We start from the raw sequence: 21,580 nt of genomic DNA on the forward strand, positions 1-21,580 counted from the left end.
TCCTTCTCCACTTCGGCTCCTTTTTCCTTCTCTTCGCCTTCTCGCCTCGCGCTCGCCTTCCTTCGCGCGCCTCTCGTCCCGCGTGCACCTGCCAGCGGCGCCTTACCGTATTGCGCGTGTCGCGAGAGGACCTCGTCCAGCCGGGGTCGCGTCGCTCGTTACGATTCACCCACGCTCCGGCTTTCTACTCGCGACGCGCTCCAGGAGAGTACGGAGCGACGATTATGACCCAGTCTAACTTTGCCCAACGATCAACCGGGGATCGAGTGGCAGCCGTTTATCGCCAAGTTACCATCGTCACCCGCCATCCGAACTCTCCGAGGAATCGCACTGGCCCGGCGACGACGGGTGTCTCGCCTCACCGCGCACCTCGGAACGGCATCGTGGGGACCGAGCGTAAATCGCACCGGAGTCGAGCGGAGCGTCGCACAAATCGAAAGCTAAGCGCCGCGCTCGGTCGGATGCGTTTCTTCCCTCCGGATGCTGTGTTCACTTTCGAGACTGCAGCAACGCTCGCGTCGTCTCGCAATCGTGGCCTTCGCGCTCGGGCCGCGCACGCTGCTTCACAATCGACATACCAAGTCCCTCGCGCGTATCGCTAATCCCCGCGGTAACCCCGCCGATTCCCCTCTATCGGCAGTCGCGCGTCTTTCTCTCTTCCTCCTCTTCCACCGCGGCCTGGGTGCCCTTTCTCGCTCCGAGCGCACCGCGGGTACGTTAAGGCACGGGCGTCGTGTCAATTCTACTCTCGCGGCACATTCACGCGCGCCTTTCCCCTCTCCATCTCGCGCTCCTTTCGTCAGAGGAGGTGTATAGCGCGTAGGGTCCAGAGCGGAGCACGCGAGGATTGCCGGAATCGCGGCAATTCGAAGGGCGAGCCGATCCCGCGTGTCTACTAGCGGCGTACTCCACGTTCTCTTCGCCGCAAACGCGAGTTCAGCCGCCTCTCCTCCTCTTATCAGCGCGTCGCACACCTTCGCGCGCCTCACCTCTCGCCACGCGGAGGGAACGAACACCGTCGGCGGTTACCGGAGAGACGCCGCTTCCGGATGGACTCGCGGAGCGACGGTCAGGCCCGCGTGGCCGCGTCCCCGGAGTCCGGCTCCTCTGGCCCGCCCCTTTGCGCGCACCCAGGCACCCACACGGGCCCGCGGGGGTCGCGCATTCCGCGCGCCGCCACCCGATCGCAGTCCGCCGTCGAGCCGCGCACGTCCCCGGGTCACCCCGTACTCGCGAGAGCGACTTACCGGTCGCCGCGGGACGACCGCCGTGTCCGCACTCCGCGCTGGCAATGCCCTAGCTCGCTGCCGCGCGCCGGGCCCCAGGCCCCGGCCCCCCCTCCCCCGTTTTCTTCGCTGCTGCGCGCATTTCACGGGACGCCCAGTGCCGTGCGCATCCGGCGCCCGCGCTCGACGACGTCGCGTTTTCGCGACGCGGAATCTCTTCGTGGGACCTGCGTTCTCTCGTACGGTCGTCGTTGCTGCGTCGCCATCGGAAGCCGCGGCGCTTCTTTCGCTTCGTTAAATCGGCGTTGGTGGACTCGCATCGAGCTCCAGCGCGGGCCCCGAGGCGCCTTTTGGAATCACGTGCCAACAACATGGCGGCCGCTCTCGCGGGGCCCGGAGTGATTGCGGACGACGCGACGCGCCGGTGCTTCCACAGGGCGATTGCCTCGCGAGGGGGAGGGGTTGAAGCGTGCGGCCCCGTCCAAGGCGTAGGAGGACCTGAGATCGGCGCGTAGGGCCCCGCGTCGGGGCCCAGTAGCGAAGTCGAGAAGGCAATGGGGCCGCGTTCGGCGGAAAGAACTGCTTTGCAACTGTGTAACATTCGTGAGTCCGATTGGCGTATTGTCCTTAATCTTCAGCGAATTTAAGTGCACACGCCAATTATAGATTCACGAATTTTGGCAACAGTTTCCAAACAGCTCTTTTTGCTGGACGTAGCCAACGACACGCGCGCGTCTCGCAATTTCGGAAGTGCGAACAGACGAGTACGGATGTCACGAGCTTGTCTCCGTTATCTCTTATTTACATTCAAGAAATTTGTCTACTAGAGAATCCAGGAAGAATTCTTTGTCAATTTCCGAACTGCGAAATCAGTTCGTTCTCCAACCCATTTCCGTTCTGAGATCATTTTCTTCATTTCAAACGTTCGTTTTGAACAGATGATGCATAAAGAATTTAAAGAAAGTGATAATAAATTAATAAATTTACTTTATTTAATAGATCTGCTAGAATGCACGTCTCGGCGAGAATATACGAGTTAAAAAAGGTGCGAGAGCATCTTCCGAGATCGAGGATCAAATCGGATCGATATCATGTCGCGCGACGAAGATGTACTTGTCGCTTTCTCGTCGACAAATTGAAAGCCGGACTGTTTCCGGTATCCCCAGCATTCGCCGAGAAAAACCCGGAGTCTCCGCCGCGAGTTTCCCGTGAGACTTCACGGCCGCCTGACTTTTCAGCGGAAAACGCCGATTAGGCCCAACGAGACAGCGTTAGCGTCTTTACGATCGGCAGCGTGGAAGGCACACGGCGTAATTTCCATCGACGCATCGCTCGTGTCGACAGGAAGGAAAGGCGCTTCCCTCTGCGCGACTGTTGTCGACAATCTTCGCTCGGCGATGCAAAATTGGGGGGGGGGGGGGGTGTTCCCTCGGTTATCTCCCGGGACGAAAATCGCGCGGTCTCGGCAGTAAAGTTTGTAAAAATCCCTTTGCCTCGTTAAAGCGTATCAGATCAGTATCAGACTACGGATTCAGATTGAGATTCGATTGAAATTTGACCAATCACAGTAAAGCCCGTATCAGACTACGGATTGAGATTGAGATTAGATTGAAATTTGACCAATTAGAGTAAAAGTTACTGAACGTGAGATTAGCAAACTTTACTGTGATTGGTCAAATTTCAATCTAATGCTAATCTCAATTCGTAGTCCGATCGTTGAGAGAGATTGGGATTATAGTGAAATTAGATTGAGACTTGACCAATCGCAGTTAAAGTCCGTATCAGACTACGGATTGAGATTGACATTAGATTGAAATTTGACCAATCAGAGTAAAGCCCGAATCAGACTACGAATTGAGATTTGACCAATCATAGCAAGATTAGATTGAAATTTGACCAATTAGAGTAAAAGTTACAAAAACTTGAGATTAGCAAACTTTACTACGACTGGTCAAATTTCAATCTGATCTCAATCCCAATCCGTAGTTTGATACGGGCTTTACTCGTGTCCGAGCTTAGCGAACATAGACCCACCCTCTCTCTTCCCCTTTCTTCTTCTTCTTTTTTTTCTTCTGAATCGCCGACGTCTGTCGATCTCGCGGACTGTGCCGCACGACAGGTGTTACTTCTTCGCGCTCGTTCCTCGGTAGAGAGGTAATCTTCAAAAATATTCTACCTGCCCCGGCGTATGTATGTATATGTATACGCATTGTATACAGATACACGCCGGCTATGTGCACCTGCATTCCAGTGCCGGCGCGTTCCGCGCCGGGCGTCTCGCGAGCGGAGGGTCCGGATAAAATTTCCAAAGCGGCCCTTTAAATCCGGTTCCGTCAATGCGACGGAATGCCGGAAAAAACGAGTCGAGAGGAGCGCGGGCATGTGACGCGGCGCGTCCTATTGTACCGTCGTAGAAAAGCCCTCGCTCGCATTAATGTACAGCGATGCAACAGGAGGTATCAGAGGCTTTTTCAAGTCGTGATTTAGGGAAATCGGAATATCGGAATAAGTTCACTTTCGTAGCGGAAAAGACGCGAAAGATTTAAGGAAGGAACAACTAAATTCCTCACGTTAACTCAGCACGCTGACATTTCTTTATAAATTATAGCGTAATCCATTCAAGAAGAACGATTCCTTTCGTAGTAAAAAAAAAGTTGACATAAAATGAAGACTGTCAAATTTTTAGAACAAAAATGAGATGGGGAAAAGAATTCATTTTGAATATCGATTACTCGTTAAGAATTTCCAATGTACGTTTTTTACAGTTTGGAAAGGCGTGTCGTGAATTTCACACATAAAATTCCGTAAGGACGTAAAACGTAAGCATAAGAAAATCGACCAATCACAGTTGAGAACGTAAGGCAATAACGCAAGCAGTAGCAAATCCAATCTGTTGATTTTCTTACGCTTACGTTTTACGTCCTTACGGAATTTTATGTGTGAAGGCCTTTACAAAAATATACAGTCTTTAGAAACAGGCTGGCGCACGTCGAACAAGAGACTCAAATTAATTTCAAAACCAGCGCCACCTCGACGGTCTTTCACCAAGCATCGCTGGAGACTCGAGAGATCTAGCTTACCGTCGCCCGAGCGGACTGGAGCGGAGCAGGAAGGTACCGCGGCCCGACGGTAGATGTCGCCGGGCGCGCGACAGACGCGATGTCCGCGGCGACGCGACGCGACGCAACGCGCGCAGCGGCGTTCGCGGCTACGTTCAGGTCGCATCCGAGCAAACGGCGCGCGTGCACCGTCGCTGCACCGGGAGCGAGAGAAGCGCGTTGCGTCCGTCCGGCGGCGACAGGGACTCCGAAGGAAAATCAATGGCCGGGACGAGGTGTGTCGGCTACGACGACGCGGAATTGTCACGGGCGCGGCTGAACGTGCGTGAATAAGAACGCGGTAACCGTGTGCGCTCTGCCGTCTCTGCTCTCCGGCGCGACGAGAAGACCGAGAGGTCCCCGATCTTCCGCGCCGCGGCCCCGAATCCCAAATCGCACGGCGGTCGCACCCTCGGCTCGGGCGCCGCGTTGCAACCCTCACCTCGCCTCGCCTCGCCTCGCTCGGCCCGTCGCCCTCTTCACCATGATACTCGCGAGCGTCGTCCGCCCGCGTCGGCGATCCACTGGCAATCGCAGCGTCCGCGGCACGAACGTCCCACGGAGCCTCCGCGCGATGTATCGGGTCAGAGTCTGCAATCCGGACTAAGGCGGCCGCGATGACGACGTGCTGGACGGACCAGGTGAGAGGACTCTTTCTTCCGCGTCTCCCGACCTCGGGGTGTGATAGCTGCAACGACGCCAGCGGTCGACGTTCCCTAGCGTAGCCAGGGCCGGTTCACCGTTCCCGAATAATTTTATCAGCCGGGTAAACCTCAGTGCTCCACTGGAATCGACCGGTCGCATTTGCCGTACGCAAGATCGACTCTTATCAGCCGACTTTAGTCGAACACGGTGAAACCGGCCTATTATTTCAACAAGTGGGAGTCACTGAAGAATACGTCAGATTCTCAGGGGGTCAATTCCGTATCTTGCGATACAGTGAAGATGCTAAAAGCGAGCGACTTTGTCTCTTTCTAAGGGGACGATTAGTCATAGCGTAAGATTGACCCCCCCCCCCCCCCTGATCTAGGGATGATCGTAGGACGAGCGAGAGATACGCGAGGCTGCGTATATTTAGACGCGCAAATTAATAATAGAAATCTGGAGGATGCGTGACGTGAGTGTACAGGGTGTCCCAGGAAGAAAGGTCAATATTCTGGGAGGTGATAGTGTCGGTCGTTTTAAGCAAAAATGTTCGTATGAATATACGTCGCACTCCCCACCGTTTCCGAGATAGAGCCACTTGAATGTCTCGTGTATTTACTTCTTTTCTGCACACTTCACCCTTCGTCCAATCTCATAAGCGTCCGCGGGAATTTACTCTTATACGTCCGTTGACTGTTGCGCTGATAGCATTGCAGAAATGTTCAAAATGCACTCGCATATGCACAAATGTCGAATGTGCTGTTGAAGAATACCGTCGGCGCTTTCCTACACGCGGAATCGTAAAGTGTTTTCCGAGGCTTTCAATGCATTGAGTGAAAGTGGAACGCTTCCCAGTGTTCATGTTTCATCTGAACGAGGACGCCAACGAAATGTGCTCTATCTCGGAAACGGCGCGGAACGGGGCATACATTCACACGAACATTTTTGCTTAAAATTACCGACACTAACACCTCCCAGAATATTGGCCTTTCTTCCTGGAACACCCTGTATATTATATTACGCGTGGGACAGGAGTTTTTTCGTCGCCGCCTCCTGAGCGAGCCGCGGAAATCCCGGGTTTGTTGTACACTCGCGCTCGAGTATCTCGGCGTTTACGTATTTACGGGTTTCTCTCGGAAATATTCGATGAGCGTTGCGCGAACGTGGCCGGTTCTATTTTCAAGTGGAAACCGCGAAGTCATAATAATTCTCACGTTCCCGCTTCCTCTCGCGCGCGGGAGATTATTTGATCAGCGCGATTTAATTTTGAGCAAATAAAGCGAGCGGACTTGAGCTCGGAGCACTTGAAAATATCGCGCCGGTTCACGCGCAATTTCACCCGCGCGGAGACCGCGTACAATTTATCCTCGCGTTAAATTGAACTTGGCTGTACGATATTACGTAATTTTTACATTTTTTTTTGGTTCAAATCTAAGTTGCAGAGATGAAAAGAAAAAGGAACGTGGCTTCGCACGCGCGATCGTAATCGAAAATCAAGGTCCATAAATGCGATCGAGTGGAAATATTTCTTTGCACGCGATATCTCGTATAGGTTTCTTGTTTTTGCTTGTCCGCCGCTCGCGTACGATTTTCGTCCACGGCCGTGATTATACTAATTAGCGGACATGTGCATTTTTTGTCAAACGCTTATCGCAAAATTGTCAGTGTTGCGCGAGAAGAAAGAAAAAAAATTAACGGCAACATCCGCTTGTATCTGCTTGCGCGACGTGCATATACGCCTTACGGATGTTTATTTAACTTTCTTAATGATAAAACGTTTCTCAAATGTCTTAAAAAATACGCCGGTTTATCGTACGCCGTGCGAAAAGTGTTTGGTCGTGAAATCTAATTTTGAGTCGCGAAAAAGTCGGTCGTTTGGGTGAAATCTAATTTGAGAATTTTATGTAATTTAGTTTAATTTAATTGATTGCTAAGAGAGTAAGAGGTACAGAGCACAGAGAAATGCGATATTGGAATAACGCAAAAGGTGAGTCACCAACAAAGTAGTTGCTTCAATGCCTACTCGATAGGAAGAGTAGAAATAGAAACGTAAATTGTCATGACGCATGACTACAAAATGAAAACGAAATAATATAAATACAATGAGCCAAACAAGAATGAATACAAATAAATTAAGAAAATTTTAATTGGAGAAAGAGTGTCAAGAGTGGACATTTCTATTTAATAATAATAATACATGATAAATATATTAAATATCAAAATTGAGCGAAGCTCATTGTCGTCAGTGGTAATTAAACAAAGGGAAAATTTGTTTAAAAGTCAAGCAGACTGGCAAACAAGTGATCTTTATTTAAGTCACAACGTTTCGACCTCTTTATCGATTTATTATTATATAAATTAGATTGTACCTGAAAAGGACTCGATAAAGAGGTCGAAACGTTGTGACTTAAATAAAGATAACTTTTTGCCCGTCTGGTGGACTTTAAAAAAAAATTTTTCCTCCGTGTATATTAAATATATTTATGTATATTTCGCGCGTTCAACACGTACGCACGTACGCGCACACGTACACGCGTGTTTCTAATTTCGGAGCACGGATGCTCCTTCCATGGGCGGTCCTCTCAATATTACGTCATTTTTCGTAATGTCTGGAAATAATTCATTAGTTACGACACACGAGCGACTCTGTGCCCCGCACACAAGCGTTATTTATATATTGCATGTAAAATTAAATGATATAGCTCACATTTATCACAGCCGCGCATCGAGCGAGATACCACAAATAGCCTCGAGAAAGAAGAGCTTGTTTGAGCTGATAAACCGATTAACTGTAAGCGGCCAAGTAGCGGACATTGTGAGAAAATCGTTGGATTGTTGGTTCATTTCTATTTTAGCTTCGATACTTGCAAATGTGCCTCTCGTGAATTTCTGCCGCGGCGTATCGACGGCAGAAACCGCCCGTTCGCGACACCCGTCCCGGAATTATTTTGCATTAATTCAAGCAGATGTAGGGCCCCCGTCCCCCCCGAATTGCTAAAAGTCAGCCGGCCGGCGGCCGTTCGGTGACCAATAGACGATATCAATGCCAGACATTGTGTTTATCTTTAGCCACGCGAGTGCTGTGGCGTTGCAACTTTGCGGCTCGAATGCTCGTTATCGATGGCGATAATTGGAGAACGTTTCATCGAAACCTTGCCCCGCATCGTTTATCGCCCCTTTAAAGTACATTTCCATTCGCGCCGGGTAATCGCGGCGATAATAATCGTCCACTTTCCCTCCACATCCTCCTTCCTCGAATTTTATTAATTTCGTCGTCGACTTTAAAACGTGCTCGATAATCCCATTAAATAATCGGAAGTGTATTTTGGAAATGCCGCGACGATATACTCGAACGCTCATCTGGTTCGCACGCGAAAAGACGAACAATAATCTCCATATCATTGATATCGTGTATGAAACATCGTTTTTCCATCTCAGTGATTCGATAGCGCGGTTATCTGCCATCATATTAATCATATGTTATCGCGTGAAAGTTACATGAAAATTTTTCTTATCTCTAGCGGATTAACGAGCGATACTTTTACGTGGGCACTTGATAATTCATTTTATTCAATTCCGCCAGATAAGACATATTGTAATACATTATATATTGTAATATACAATATATAATAATACATAAGTATGTAATAAGTATGCATTGACCGATATCTTTTGTATGTTATGGCCGTATCACACTAGCGGTTCGCGTTGGCGTTGCCATTGCCTATTGGACCAATAGATGCCCGGCTATTCTGAAGCCGCAAGCCGCCATCGTCAACCGCTGTTCTCTGATTGGTCGAGACGCAGTAGCCAACGGCAACGCCAACGCAAATCGCTAGTGTGATACGGCCATTAGGTCGTTTCTCGATTGTGCGTAATCTCTTTGGTTTTTCTGCTCAAACGCTCATTCTGGACCAGGGAAAGAGATCGAGACAATGTTCGTTCTACAATAGCTCTGCAGCTCTCTTTTCGCTTTTCGTTCTTTCCCTCTTGCTCTACAACGCTAATACTCGCACTGATACAAAAATATGTAGTATTTGAAACTATAATTGCATAGTAAAATAATTATAGTCAGGATTATCATTTTTATAGTAATTAAGTATCACTATAATATTAGCAATAGCAACCATATATAGTTCAAGTTAAAATGGGACACTCTGTATAATAAAAAGCGGGGAGTATTACTTCCGATATAAATACGATTATTACTATTACATATAGTTATTCGAAGTTTTACTTGTGGTTGTTATTGCAATATTTATAGTAGACCTTACCAAATTAAAAGCTCGTTTCGGTTTATGACAAGCATATCATAAGCTGCATGGATCAATATTGTGTCTATGAGGACTATAATACATTGTTAGGTCAACTATAACTTACGTAGTTGGAAGAATTATCGAAATGTGGTTGGCTCCTAAAATGACTATAAATTATAGTGAGCTTGTGGTAACTCCAACCATTTTTTTTTTCTGTCAGTGAGAGTCAAATATTTTGGCATCAGTTTAGCCTCGTATAATTTTTGAATTGGGAGCAATGAGGTCGAACTAAGGAGAAATATATATTGAACTTTTGACCTCAGATAGGCCTGAAAAGAATCGCCGCTTCCCTTTTAGCGGTAAAGAGGCCAGTGCGAGTGTAATCAACAGAGGTTCAGTGGATTCTCTTCGGCCTAAGGGGTTTCAAAGAGAGTGAGATATTTTATTACAGTCTCTTTGAGGGTTAGAATAAGGTTGAACACAAATTGTTTTACGCATCTGGGCCCCAAATTGGAGTTTCAAACCGACTCCGAGGTCCAAATGAAGGCGGAATAGAATAATTGAGGCCCATTCCGAGACCAAATACTCGGGTAGTTTACGGAAATACAGAGCATTTTGACCAAATGTACACCCAAGTTCTCTTTAAACCGACTGTAAAATCGCTTTGCGATTCATGCTCCCTCCATCTCTACGTAAAGAAATGTATGTTTGATGACACGAATCCGCGAGCCCTTATCTCGCGTAAGATATCGTTTTTGCGTTCTAATGCCGTGTCATTATCAGGGAGTCGCGACGCCTCCTATATATGCCTTCTCGTGAATTTATATTCGGCGAAATTAATCTCGAATTCTTCCTCGGCGAGATCGCCCGCGAATTATTCTCGACCGGCGTCCGCGCTGCAGCTCGGAAATTCTAATTGCCGGGGACGTTCAATATCGAAAGTCAAAGGGCTCGTGACGCAAACGCCGAGCTCTTTCCGTGCAGTTACGAGAAACAGAGTGAGGTGTATATTAGGGGTAATGCGATTTAACTTTACACCATGCCCCAGCTATCTTTTTATCGATGTCGTACAAGTAACGCGGATCGATAAGAGCGACCCATGCCTGGCGTAATCTAGGAAGTGTAATCTGGGAAAGATATTCACAATGTGACGCCGTAACTGCGGCAGAAACGTGACTGGCACAAGTGCGTCGTAGTTCTTGTCTCTTTTTTTCCTCGGCCGCATTAATCATCTCAAAATCTCCGCCGGCACCGGATATAGATAATAACGTTATGTATATGCGATCGGCACGTCGAAATACGTCAATTCGTCGGACAGCCTGAACCCATATTTCAATGGCGAAACATCTTTTTCTACCGTCCGGCAAATTAGTCATCTACCAGGCATCATTTCTAAATATTATCCTGTTATTAATAACTGTCAGACGGAAGTCAATTTACTGTAAGACGTCGACTTATATAATCGTCCAGTTGCCGGCGCTTTCAGTTCGATCTGCAGAGTGCAATTGGACAAATCGTCCCTCTTCACCCTTGTGTGCTCCCATCCCTGCGAGATCCAGGGGTGCAAAGGTGCTCTGTAACGTTGTATTTCTGTAAATTACGTGGCACCGCGAAGCGAGGAAGAAGGGGCGAAAGGGAAAAAAGGCTGAACAGAACTGCGAGGCTTAGGGCCAGCTTTGCAAACGTCGGTTAACCAGAGATTAGTCGAGACTCCCTATCCTCTGGTTAACGGTTAGGGTTAACGTTTTCATTTTCTGGTCAACGGTTAACCATGGCTGCTTTCCTTTTAGGGAACACAGTCGGCATTTTTGACACAAATCGACACATGTCGCTTTCCATTTGGAATTCGACTCAAACTCAATCGACACTTTTCGACTCCGCTCGGGAGGAGAGTCGGAGTGTGTTTGTGACCGAAGATTGCATCCGCTTCGAGTATTTTGATAGAATCTTCTTTCGGCAGAACCTTTTCTTCAAATCTTTGCCGTTTCGCAGTGGCAAACTGCGCTCGAGTGTGTTAACCTGTGTCGATTTGCGTCTCCTAAAAGGAAAGCAGCTTATGTTACCATTAATATATAACAGCTACCAAGTCGCTTTAACTTTAATCCCAGTTTAACTTACTTTTTACTCAATTCCAATTCCCGAAACTAGAAATAGATAAAAAGTAAGTTGAACCGAGATCAAAGTTAATCCGCATTGGTAGAAGTGGACAGAAGAGACGGAGAATCGATCGACCACCAGTTAGCAGTCTAAAGGGTCAGTTTCACGAACGTCGATTAACTGTTAATTAGAGTTCAGACCACTCGTTATTATCTAAGGCCCGGTTTCACCAACGTTGTTCAAGCTTAGCTTAATTCGTTCTTTGCCTCTTTTCAACTGTTACTGCAGAAAGAGACAAACGTGAATTAAACTAACGTTAAAGTTAAACGACGTTCGGTGAAATCGGGCCTGTCTCTGAAAAGCTAAAAAGTACTAAAAAGAAGAATCAGGCCCGTTTCTACCGACGCAGTTTAACTTTAATCCCGGTTCAACTTGCTTCATATCTTTTTCAAGTTTCACGAAGTGAAAAAAGATAAGAAGTAACTTAAACCGAAATTAAAGCGAATCTGCATCGGTAGAAACGGGCGTCGGAGGATCAATTAGTCGTCGGCCAGCGGTTAATCGACGTTTGTGAAACTGGCCCTAAGGGCTCCACGGGCAAGAGCGAAAGATCGCAGGGCCTGGAGCGACGCTTGGCGTCCCGTCCGACCGGCGTTTCTAATTGCAGGAGAGTCGTGTCGCAAACGTAGCCACGCTGCACCATGACGGCCGCACCGAGGGGACCGATATCTCGCGGCTGAAATCGCCTTGTGAAATCGCCATTCATCGCGCGGCCTTCGGATACGGCGCTTCCGCGGGAAAAACGATCGCGCGTGGCGTGCACGCTCCAGTACGACGCCGACTGTCGCCGGGCGAGGAGCTGCGTCGTCCGCTGTCACCGGCCACACGTGCTCCAGCTCCGGCTCCGGCTCCGATCTAACCGGTCGACCGACGAGGCACCTACGGTTCTCCGATAATCGGCGTTCCGACAGCGGGAAAAATCAGAGGCCGGCGGGGCGTGCTCGACGCTCTCCCTTCTTGGAAGAAGCAGGTACGCGAACCACAGTCGCCTCCCTTTTTCCGCCCATTGCGTGCTCGCACGCGAGCAACTTCTGACGTTTCGCGCGACAACGTCGCGGACAGCGATCCGTTCGTTCTATCGATCCGCAATTATATCTGTCTAAATACCGAAGTAGGTACAAAGTGACAGCATGATTGACGGTCGGGAAATAACAGGGAAATGAGAGACGAGAGTGGCGTACTTTCTAAGATCCGCGACTCGCGCGAGGCGGACGTGTCTCGCGAGCGGCGGACGTCCCGAAAAATTTCCCCAGTTTATCCTTCGCGCCTGATCACGTCTACAATGTGCTCTTGCGTCTAGAAACATTCTACTTTGTAGCCACTTAATACGTTTAGGAAGTTCGCAAGTTGATAAATTGTATCCACATTGTACAATCGCACGTTATCGATAAATTTTTTAAGCGTATCGATATGTTTGTACAAAATGCGGTGTTTGTAATCGCAAAGAGCACATTATGGATTGGTCTTCATGGGACGACGAAGAGGGTCTGCGGTTAAGGATATCTAAGGCATATTTTCATTAAAGCCTAATCTACACGGAGAGAACTTTGTCTTAAAATTTATCCTGAAAATCATGTCATCGTGGGACAACATGGCATTTTTAACAACTATGAGAGTTTTTTTGAAAGTTTACCGTACATTTTATTGATAAAACGTATATTAAGTGTATTTACTAGTAAAATGTATGGCAAAATATCAAAAAGCTCTCATAAAGTTCTTCGAAATGCCGTGTTGCTGTACGATTACAAAATTTCCAGGACGAATTAAAAGAGAATACACTGTAGAATACACTTGATAAGGGCCAAAACCCATGCAGAAACGTTGCGTTATAATAAAGGGAAGTTTCCTGTAGCCAGTTGTCGAATTGTGTCGAATTATTCGACCCAATTGTTAATTAATCACTGGCGATTCGATATTCCAAATTTTGCTCCAATTAAAAGACAACGTGCTCTCTGTATCTGGAAACATTTTATTTCGTATAAACAAATGAAAACGCCTTAAAAAAAATTGTCCGGCGACGTACGATTGTATAATATACAATTTATCAAATTGCACGAATTTTTGCAACGTATCTACTGACTACGAAGTGGAATGTTTCTAGACGCAAAGAGCGCATTGTAGATTAGACTTTAAGATTGTAAAACGTAAAGAGCTGCTTTAATTTTCTTTCAACGGGAAGGATACGTGTTGTTCTGTAAGAGAACGTAATAATCGTCTTCAATCCACGGGGGATTATCGATTTCGTGAACATCGTGAGGCGGAAATGCACGTTTACGCGTATCTACTTCTGCCCTTTAGAGATAACGTCGCAACAGTGGAAACTGCTGTTTCGCGAAAGCGACAATCCGTCATCCGCGACATATTGCGCGGACATCGCGGTAATCGCGATTCGGTAGATTAAAGGTCATCGGGCCGGGGATTATCTCTCAGCGGATCCTTTTCCCGCCGCGGAACTCGCTCGAAATTCTGCGCGCGCGATGCAATTCCGCTCACGTGCGCTCTGCCATATAAGCCTAATAGCGAGTTCGGTTGTTTGCACTGGTGCGCACTGAGTGCACACTAAGGCTTGTTTACAGTCAATTCTTATGTTTGAAGATCGTCTTAAATGTCTCGTGAAATATTTAGCTATTAAAAGACTCTGTATAACATCCACGGATCATTTTTTTAGGCAAATACTCTTCGAACATGTATTTAAGACAAAGTTAAACGTAAAAATTGACTATAAACAGGCCTTTGTGTGCACTCGGTGCGCACTGGTGCAAGCAATCGAATTCACTATAAGTGACGTAATTGTCGGCGCGGTGAACGGAGCATGCGACGGCGCTTAATCCGTCAATTATCCACCTGAGAACTTGCGCGGAAAGTTTAGATTAAGTACCGTGGCATTTCGTAATAGGAAGCTTAATCCGAACGACAAAGCGGGAAACCGTAATCAATATCGTTGAATTTGCGGACGTACGTCCGGAGTGGCGGGAATATCAGTATCAAACGTGAGGCTGAAAGTTTCGCAATCGTCAGTGACGTCAGCAATATTGACGGTGACAATGAAACTTATTGTGTCGTGTCTTAAATTTAATGTTTCATCCGGCAACGTGACGGAGGTGTCTTTTCGAAACTTTTTTTCAGACCGCGGAGTCGCGTTATCGTGACGTCGCGTCTTCGTTCACGCGAGGCATCGCGGAAGCCAACGACCGCCGGTACAAATTTGTCACCTGAGACCCGGCGTGCAGTTTAATCGCGCGGGTATTTCAGCTCTTGGCGAAATTTGGCGGATATTCCGGGTCGTGCTCGCGCCTAAGCCCTGGCTTGTGAAAATACCCTCGGCTTGCGACCCGAGAGTACTCTCGATACCGCCAGCCTCTCTTACGTCAGCGTTTTAATTTATGCCGTCGCTTTAATTATCAGCCGTCCTTTCAAAGTTACGGTCGCAAGCGCGTTACGTCATCTCAGGTGGGAACGAACGGTGACTTGCGAAAAAGAGCCAATTCTACACCGCGGGATGCCGTGTTTGTCATCGTGCACTGATAGGAAAAAAATGGTTAGAATAACTATAATCTCACTATATTTTATAGTGAATTCTGGCTCCAAACATATTTTCATACTTTTATTAAACATGCAAAATACAGCAGAGTGAACACAAATCTATAGTCAGTTTCACTGTGACATAAATTAGCACAACCATATGAAATAGTTATGGTAAACTAAAAATAGATTTTTTGTGTAGTTAACATATAGTTAACCGTACTATAAAATAAAGTTATCTGAAACGCAGCGAAAAATACGATAAAACGTACGAAATAGTAATAAACTGTACAACAGTATACAATAGTAATAAATCGTATTTATATTGGAAGTCATATTTTCCGCTTTTATATTATATATACATTGCGTTCACTATGTTTATTGCTTACATCACTTTGCACTCATAAAGAATAGTGCAAGAAAGCATCTTTCAAAGAAAAGATGTAATCTTATTCGAATGTATAAACTTATTAACACCCTATGCGGTTTTCTTCTTACGAGAAAGTCTTATACCGCGTGTCCCTCTAGTGAGGACATTTCGAACCACTTCGCTTTTGTTCACCATGTGATTAGTAAGGTGGATGATAGAAATGTCGCTGAATTTACTATTACGGCGATTGTATTTACTATACAAAAATAATTTGCTAATTTACCCTATTTATTACCTGGATATTTTAACAGAACAATAGTTAAAAGCTTATATTTTGTAGTAAATTTTTTAAATAGTTGGCACCACTGTGTCTATATGGTTGCTAATGTTATAGTAATAATTACTATAAAAATAATAATCCTGACTATAATTATTTTATTATGCAATTATAGTTTCGAATATTACATATTTTTTTATCAGTGCACGCGTCCGTATCGTGAGAAGCACAGTGATTAACGAATTATCGGAGCGCCTCCTCCGGCTGCACAACTTCATTTACGCTCGTCGCAAATGTGTCCAACAACTCTGGCGGTGGAATTAGTCAAACAAGAGTTAAACTCAGGGACGAAATTATTATTCCGGATACACGGGGCTTTTTGGGTCGAGTGGATTTTCGAACGTGATGACTTTGCATTGGTTAAATTAAAGAGACGCGAGTGCAGCGAGTCCGAATAGTAATTGCTTTATCGTTATTTCGTTGTACAATATTGAGTAACTCGAATCGCTCGCGGTTGATGGGTAAAAAAAATCCGACCAACAGACACCGCGCGGCGATCAAGTTATCAATCTGCTTGATACGTTTCTGACACGAGTCTGAATAATGTATTCGCAATGCGACTGTGGTGCGAGTGCATTCTGAAACGCGCTGCATCATGCTACGAAATTGCACGGCGGTACGATTTTTTTTTTCTTTGCGATGCAAAAGACGAGTGGCGGCTTACGTACGTGCGTTACGTAACTATTGATCTCGGTGGCAAAAGCGCGACTACGTGTGCCGCGAAATTCTGCGGGGTCTCGCTTTTGCACGGTGGCCGAAATCTGAGATGGCGAATTTGAGTCCGCGAGCGTCCCACGGCGCCATTGGGCAGCACGCGAACGAGCGCATTCGAATTGTTCTCCTTTCCACAAAAGAAACACTCGTAAATCGCGTTACAATGGTAGTAAAAAAAAACAGAATCGAGCGATTGCGCGAAAATCCGAAATCGCGCAAAGATGGCACCGGCGAGTAGATCAACGGATCCGATGCAATACAAATCACGCTAAAAAATAACCTTTTTAAAAACAAGTAAAAAGACGTCAAGTATAAGCGCCATCCAATCAAGAATTATATAATTTAATTATTTGGATATATTTTATTAGAAAAAAAAACTTTTTTATCTTCTCTACAAAAGTAATGATATTAAATTGCGCCAACTAAAATGGATATTTATACAAACTAGATACTTTATTATTTTAAAATGTTATATCCAAACACTCGAGCATAAGATTTTACCGGAAGAAATAAAGGAGACAATAATATTAATGAGACAAATTTTTAATACTTATTCAATAAAAATATAATGCAAACAACTTTAATACAAACAAACATTTTATTAAAAGATGGCCTTTTTCGACGTAATACAAATATGTATTTTTCGGGCAAATCGTTTTTTTTTTAGTCGAAATATTGAACAGCTGAAATAGTTCGACGCTGTCCGGCGACACAGTGGAACAGCGATACGCGGGTTTTCGCCGCGCGGGTCTGCTACTAAACAAAAGCGTCGCCGCGCCGTTGCGAATGACGTCTAGCGTCATTCTATTCAGTCGGCTAATGAACGAAACGGCTAAACGTGTTTAAGTGACAAAATGCGCCGCGAGCGGGTTTGTTGTATAAGTTAACCCGTTACAACGCGGGTTAAATGCCGGGGTAATTTTTGTGCGCCGAATAATAAGAGCCGGCGGTCCCCGCTGTGTTTACTGAATCGTCCGGTGAAATTGATTAACATTCGTCTGCGCCGTTTTGCGTGTGGACGAGCGACACCGGCGTGCAAGCCGGATTTTTCCCCCCCGTACGCACACATTGCGATATCGATCATGTTTTTCTAAAAATACGCGCTTTTAGGATTTGCATTTCCCGACGATGCATTTTCCTCCCCCTCCCCGCCCCCCGTTGTTTTCTGCGACAATCCACACAAATCGGTAACCTCGCCGCTTGCAATTATTGCCGAGCATTTACATGTCATCGTTTCGTTTGACGAGAGTGGAAAAAAACCGGTATTCATTATTTATTCGTAACGAATGTTGATGTTAATGTTTGGCAGTCTTGATGACTAATTCATCATTTGCTGCTTACAAAACGGAGCGCGTGTCGGCGATTATAGCGAAACTCTATTTTATCAGTTGATATACGCAATGATGTACGTAATTCTGCTTCGTACTTGGGTTTACGCAAATAGACTGAAGGCTCGTTCATTGAAAATTAAAACATTTCGCTAAGCGCTGCCTGAAACGTTTCTTTCCGTCTCGTTTGACACTTGAATTATTTAAGGGACGAGTATTGACTGCGATAATAAATGCAAGTATTACGTTCCAAGATGACCTCGCACTCGCGCCAGATACATCGTAAATCTCTCCTATCGTTTTCCTTCTGTTCGGCATATTCGTAAATCTATGAAAACTACGCTGAACTTACGCATCACCGTTTGCGTCGGTTCTGACGTCGAAAAATATCAAATTTACAGGGCGAGTATTCTCAGTTCGGTCTAGTAACGCCCTAGTCCGCAAATGTAGATTTACAATATACATAGATCGGCATCTTTCAGCATACATCATCGTCGCTTCTCCAAGCCAAAGAGGCACGTCTCGTTTTGCTTTCAAACCAGTCGATTTAGCTTAATACTTCGAGGCTGAAAAAGTTGTCTTTGCCAAAAAGCAAGAAGACTATTAATATTATTGTCGTCAGTAATTGATTAAAAACAGCAAGAGAAATTGTTTAACGACTTTAAACTGGCTAAGGTGGTTCAATTTAGCAATTTATCCCAACGTTTCGACCATCCGGATTGTGGTCTTTTTCAAGGAAATATATGGATTAGTTAAAAATTAAATTGCAAAAGAGGTGTCATCCGTCTTTGGATATCGGTCGGAGAAAACTGTGTTTGAAGGCACGTCCATCCGACTCAACAGCCACAGTAGGACTGAACTTGCTAAAAAGATGTACGGAAAATTAGGCATTAAGATCCAGCACGACCGCAATAGTCCTTTCTGTTACGTCATTTATTTATGACGGTCTACGTCATACATAAATAGTTCTACGTATTATAATCAATTTAGTTCAGAATGATAACTTTCCGCGTAATGTTAATTACATCTCACGGGAATGGATATGCCTTATTAATTATCGTATCTTCGTTAAAGTATAAAAATCTTATGTTACAGTTTGCAAAACTTTTCCGCGTATTAATGGCACTAATGAATTACTTTCATCATCGAAACATTCCATGTGCTAATGGAATGTCGGGATACAGGTAGGACCCGTTTCACGACAGGGTTAGATTCCGACCGAACAGGGTCGTAAAGTGAAAACTCGCAAGACAAGACCAACGTATATAAATAAAAAAAAAGAGATTTCAATGAGGTTTCAAAATTACCGGGATTTCCCCACTGCTGGCTATTTTTAATGATGATAAATTATTTGGAACATTTAAAATGTTTTATTTATACTTAAGGTAAATTACAATAATCAAGCTTTTTAGTCGACATTAACCGGCCAGTGTTTTAATACGGAAAATTTATTGCGAAAAATATTACCTCAGCCAGGGTTTGAACCTGGACTTCCCTGCTCTCTAGGCGGGCGTCTCACCAATTCAACCACTGAGGCACGTGGTAATATTTGTCGCAATAACAGGATAAAGATGATATCTTCCCCGTCTATTTTTCGACTGTAAACTGCGCGCCGATTCGGGTTGTCGGCAGTACACAGCACTGTCGATACGCGATTTTTAAGTATCCCTGTCTCCTTCCCCCTTTCCTCAACATGGACGCAATTGCTAAGTCCAAATTTTCTAGAGATTGATACGAAAAAACTTTCCTTTGGAAGAGACACCATCTTTCAATCGTAGGTAAATTCAAACATAGAAATCTATTTAAAAATTAAAACGCGAAACTTGTAGTCAATCCAACTGGTATATTCATTTATTTGTTTAACACAACGTTTCGACCCTAATTTTTTGGGTCCTTATCAAGTAATACTAAGTGAGTCATCGTCGTCACATAAGACAGAGTCGAATTTAAAAAGTGCGTGTACATGACATTGTCCCAGCAGCCACAGCGCTCACATGTACACGCATTTTTAAAATTCGTATAATTACACGTATAATTCGTATAAATACACGTATAATTCGACTCTGTCTTATGTGACGACGGTGACTCACTTAGTATTACTTGATAAGGACCCAAGAAATGGGGTCGAAACGTTGTATTAAACAAATAAATGAATATACCAGTTGGGTTGACTACAAGTTTCCCGTGTTAATAATTAATCATCACTGGTGGCTATAAGCAAACTCTCTCTTCGTAAATCTCTTTAAGTTGCCAGTAATAAATAATAATCAAGCCTAAGGTAAATTACTTTGTTGGGGGTTTACGTTTGAAAACGTGACTTTGAATTCTCTCGCTAATGTAAGAGAGCATAGAATCGACTATCGTGGAACGGAACCTGTACCGTTTGATACATGTTACACGATGATCCGCGAGTCTTGTTGATGTCGAGATTCCTCGAACATCCCACGGACAACGAGCCCTGTGGCGTTTAGTGCGTCGCGTCATTTAATGAGCACTCGATACTTTTGAAATTAATCTGGCTCCGCACTGATGTTTAAGTAATGGCTATCAGAGCCTCTTCCGCTGCGACATATCTTGTTTCGCCTTTCCTCATAACGCGGGGAGTTGCCATCTTAAATTCGCAAGATGAATTGCGTGAATTCGCATCGCTACTTTCGTTCTATTGTCTCTTGCATCCTCAAGAGATGTGTCGAGGATCTCCGAAATCTTCACAACTCGCTGCACCGGCGCGAACATGTCTTTCGGACGGGGCAGCTTTCAAAATGTCGTTTGATGGCTTACTCTTTATCGGAATTGAGAAAATAAGGCAACGGCGATATTTTTTACCAAATACTATTAAGAGATTTCGAAACGCTACTTTAGATGAAAGTAAAATAGTTGTACGAATTGTGAAGCTTATTTTAATTTAATTGGCAGCTAATTTCAAGATTGTTCCTTAGAGCACGATGGTCGAAAGTTAGACGGCGGCTGACTTAGTCCAAGACAGACTGCTGGACCGCCAACCTTACGGATTCCTTTATTTCGTTTCTTTGGAAGTCAAGAAATACGGGAGGAAAAGAGAGTGAAGGAATCCGGTAGGGACAGGAAAAAGGCGACGAAATATGCCACGTACACTTTGTTAGATGAAGAAACGTATATATTCGCAGCTTCGACTTATTATATGAAGGCGCATCTAAACGCGCACCTACGAACACATCTGCAGACGACGTAATTCGTTTGCCTTGCGTCAGAATCGCAATATTACGTTACGCCAGACGCAACGAGACCAACGATATCGCTACAATAGCGCGCGCGCGTGTCAGAGCACAAGCAACGTAATAGCTTACGATAAAGACGCAAGCGTAAAGCGGGGAGCACACACGTTTGCATAAGTGCACAAGCATGTGCATAACGAATTTGATGGATCTATAAGCAAATGCATAAGGAAATGGACCAATCAAATTCGTTATGCATATGCTTGTGCGCTTATGCAAAAGTGTGTGGTCCCCGCTTAAACGTAGATAGCGCACAAGCTTTGGCGTATGTCGTATTTACCTCCAATTATATGTGGCGTTACTTTTACGCCAGAGCTCGTGCGCCGTCTACGTTTACGCTTGCGTCTTTGTCGTAAGCTATTACGTTACTTTGTGCTCTGTCCCTAAAGGCCATTCTACAATTGCGTGAACGTGGTTGTCAGCGGTTGCACAGTGTTGTAAAACACAGTTTTAAATTAGCACTTCCGACTGTAAAGCCTGTTGTAAAAGATGGCTGAACTTCATCTTTCACGACTACAACGACGTAGGACGTAAAAATTAACCAACCATTCACTTCAATTACGACGTATCTCACTCTATTGTATATTACTTTAATATACAACACTTACTACCACTTCTACTCCTACAACCCTACAACTACGTTTACGCAATTGTAGAATGGCTTTATGCGTGG

At 45.3% G+C, this 21,580-nt stretch overlaps 1 protein-coding gene across 4 annotated transcripts in view; it reads left to right on the forward strand.

Moving 5' to 3' along the window:
* Positions 1-4,436: 4,436 nt before the first annotated feature.
* Positions 4,437-21,580, forward strand: part of LOC105561307 (oxidative stress-induced growth inhibitor 2-like) — a 25,815-nt gene continuing 8,671 nt past the window's right edge. Inside the window, exons 1-2 of one of the 4 annotated variants that reach the window (XM_012011170.1) lie at positions 4,437-4,965; positions 11,990-12,352. The gene's annotated coding sequence lies outside the window, so the exon portion shown is untranslated. Of the gene's footprint in view, positions 4,966-10,459; positions 11,479-11,989; positions 12,353-21,580 lie in introns of those variants that run through there. The other 3 variants (XM_012011169.1, XM_012011171.1, XM_012011172.1) reach the window with 3 other exon arrangements.

This window comes from Vollenhovia emeryi, unplaced genomic scaffold (assembly GCF_000949405.1).
Source record: "Vollenhovia emeryi isolate VEMERY1.0 unplaced genomic scaffold, V.emery_V1.0 DF939209.1, whole genome shotgun sequence".
Lineage (NCBI taxonomy): Eukaryota > Metazoa > Arthropoda > Insecta > Hymenoptera > Formicidae > Vollenhovia > Vollenhovia emeryi.